General features: G+C 38.5%; 1 pseudogene; it reads right to left on the bottom strand.

Annotated features, from left to right (window-relative positions):
* Positions 1 to 592: 592 nt before the first annotated feature.
* Positions 593 to 2340, bottom strand: LOC118576680 (annotated as a pseudogene).
* Positions 2341 to 3475: the final 1135 nt, after the last annotated feature.

Below are 3475 nucleotides of genomic sequence, written 5' to 3'. Positions count from 1 at the left end.
AAATCTTAAGGCCTAGTTTCAAAAATTTTCCCCTTTATACCAGGAAAATCCTTTATACTGGATTAAAATTTTCTCCCTTTTCTAATGAGAAATTTCCTTTCCTTCCCTCTTTCCTATTGGGAAGATTTCCTTTTTTATTTTAAATCTTTAGCTGTCTTGCCCTTTCTTAACTTTGGTGCCTTCCTGCTTCAGCAGTCCAATTAACTGACTGCGAGCTAGCTGCACCCATTTCAATTCACCCTTCTCTTCTCTTTTTTATTCTTTAAATTGCTGGCTCCAGCCTTACCGGGTGTCCATCAGCTCTTCCCTTCTTTCTCAGATCCCGGTAGAACCTCCATTTGTTGCGGTGCTGCCCTCATCTGTTTACCATGTGGGAGCGAGGGGCTGTGGATTGAAAGACAGAGACAAGCGGGTATTTCGTGCCAGAGGACTCCGAATGCCTTTAATTGAAGAAGGGAGGGAACCTTAAATACAGGCTTACAGCACAATGGAAGAACCCCTGGAGGGCAGAAGTTTGCTACTGAATGTTCTACATTCTTGCATCTAAGCTGTTTACACCAAATGCAGGATATACAAACAAAGAACCTCCAGTGAGTGTTCAGGAAGGTGGAGACAGGCAGGGAAACAGCAGAGGGAGGACCTCTGGTCAAGGCCGACAAGCAGGGCAGCAGTTACCCAACTCAGGAGTTCCAGGGCACTACACTTGAATGCAGAGAAGACTGGAAAATGCTATGTCACATTATTTGCAATGGTATGTTTCTGTCCAGTATGGAATTTCTCATGTCTTCTACAATTCAAAATCTGGATAAAGGATGTGTCAGTCTTCACATTTGTATGGTTTCTCTCCATTATGAGTTTTCTGATGTGCTCTGAGGTGGGAGCACCTAGTAAAAGATTTGTTATATTCCTTATAACTGTAAGGTCTCTCTCCAGTATGAACTCTCTGATGTGTTCTAAGATTTGACTCCTGAGTAAAGGACTTGTCACATTCCATACATTTGTACGGTTTCTCCCCAGTATGAACTATCTGATGTCTTCTAAGATCTGTGCAACTGGTAAAGAGATTGTCACATTCCTCAATCTGTAAGGTCTCTCTCCAGTATGAACTCCCTGGTGTTTTGTAAGACTTTAAAGAATGATAAAGGAAATGTCACAGTCTTTGCATTTGCAAGGTTTCTGTACAGTATGTGCTCTAATTGTGTCATGTTTCTTACATTTGTAAGGCTTCTCCCCAGTGTGAACACTCTGGTGTTTTTTAAGGGTTGAATGGTGGGTAAAGAATTTGTTACATACTTTTCGTTTGAAAGGCTTTTCACCAGTATGGATTCTGTAATGAGTTTTAAGATGTGATAATTTGGAGGCTGGAGAGATGGCTCAGAGGTTAAGAGCACTGGTTGTTCTTCCAAAGGTCCTGAGTTCAACTCGCAGCAACCACACGGTGGCTCACAACTGTCTGTAATGAGATCTGGTGCCCTCTTCTGGAATACATGCAGACAGATACTGTATACATAATAAATAAATAAATAAGTCTTTAAAAAAAAAAAGATGTGATAATTCAAGAAAGGACTTACCATTTTCTTTACATTTGTGTAATTTCTCTGGAGAATCAATTTTTCCATACCCACTCAATGATGAATAGTGGGGAAAGGATCTGCCACACTCATTGCATTTGAAAGGCTTCTCCTCAGTATGGACTCTGTGATGATCTTTAAAATGTGAAGAATTGTGAGAGACTTTGCCACAATCTTGACAAATATGTCTCCCAGCAACCTGCATTTTTGTGTGCAAAAGATTTGTCACATTTCTTACATTTGTAAGGATGTCTTCAATAAGCAATTTCTGATGGCTATGAAATGCTGATGAAATCACTCTCCACATTCTTTGCATTTTTAAGGTTTTTCCCCAGTATGAAGTCTTGATATATATTAAGACTTGAAAGCTGAGTAAAGGATGTTTCAAAAACATTGCACTGGTAGGGATTAATTCCAGTATGAATTCTGTCATGTTCAGTGAGGTATGAGGCAGTCGTGAAGCATTTCCTTCATTTCCCACATTGGTGTGGTGTCTCTCAAATTGCTTGTTGCAAAAGACTATATGCAGAGGCAAAACGGTTATCATATTCTTCCTACCTATGCTCCTTCTTTGCAGTGTAGAGTCTCTGAACTTGAGTAATGATGGAACACAAATTAAAAAATTTCTCAAGGTCTTCAGATTTGCAAGGTTCTTCTCCAATGTGCATGCTTTAATATATGTCTAGGTTTGATGGGTCAGTAGGGGCAGCTCTGTGATTACTGCAACTGTAGTCATTAGAGTTTTCTGTAGCTTCACATGTTTTATAAAGTGCACATGTACAGGGGTCATGAAGCACTTTGCCAGTCTCATTATTCTGACAAGACTCCTTTTCCATCTTCAGATGTTGATGGACAGGATCACATTTGTGATAGTTCTCTAAAAATGAGCACAATTCAGATTAATAGTGCTTATTCCAATGGTAAACATGTGATAAATGACTGTCTCCCTAAGTTCTCTCTTAACATAAGTGAACCTGGAACTACTTAGATTAGAACTCCAAGTAATGGGCATTTTTCATTCACTGTAATTGTATGGATACTCACAACAATAGCATGAAAGCCTTCACAGATCAGTGATTTATAACAGATCTGATCTTTATCAAAAATATCTAAGTGGGAAAAAGATGGAAAAATAATTGAGGGCTCTGAATTAGCTTTGTGATAGAGCTCACTGAGTGATTATATTTAGAATATTTGTCTCTCTCTATCTTTAAATATTTCTTCTCAGAAATTGATGAAGAGGAATTTAATCCAATCCCAGGTTCATAGTATTTATACCTGCTAAGTAATAGACATTGAGGAGTACTATTCAGAAGACCCACTGATCCATGCTAGAACTTTTAGAAAGAGTACAGAAGTTTAAGACAGTACTACACTCAGTAATTGAAAACACAAAGCAGAGGAATTTAGGTAAGATTTCTCAATTGATATTTGTAGTCAAATACTTCAGTATATTTAGCATTTTCAGATTTTATATCTTGAATTTGTCTCACAAATAAAACCATATCATTGCAATAATAGACATGGGGACTTTAAGGCATGAGTGGAAATATTATATTCTACTGAGTTTATAATGAATATTGGAACCAAAATGAAGGGTGGATGTCACCTCTGAAATGGAAAATGAGAAGAGAAATCTAAACAGCATGAAAAACTTCTTTCCTACTACTAAACTTTGCCTTGTCTCTGCTGGATTTTTCAGGACAGCCTGATGGATTTTACATCCTGTGAAGTCAGAACAAACAAAAGATGGGGTGGAGTTCTACAAGCAAAATGTTCTCACCCACAAAGACCAGGTTGGTGTAATTCTCCAACATCACATCAATGTACAAAGATCTCTGAGCAGAGTCCAGGCAATCCCACTCCTCTTGGGGAAAGTCCACAGCTACATCCCTGAATGTCAA

This window comes from Onychomys torridus, unplaced genomic scaffold (assembly GCF_903995425.1).
Source record: "Onychomys torridus unplaced genomic scaffold, mOncTor1.1, whole genome shotgun sequence".
NCBI lineage: Eukaryota > Metazoa > Chordata > Mammalia > Rodentia > Cricetidae > Onychomys > Onychomys torridus.
The sequence above is the reverse complement of the archived record's forward strand: the minus strand, read 5'-3'. Positions and strand labels throughout refer to the sequence as shown.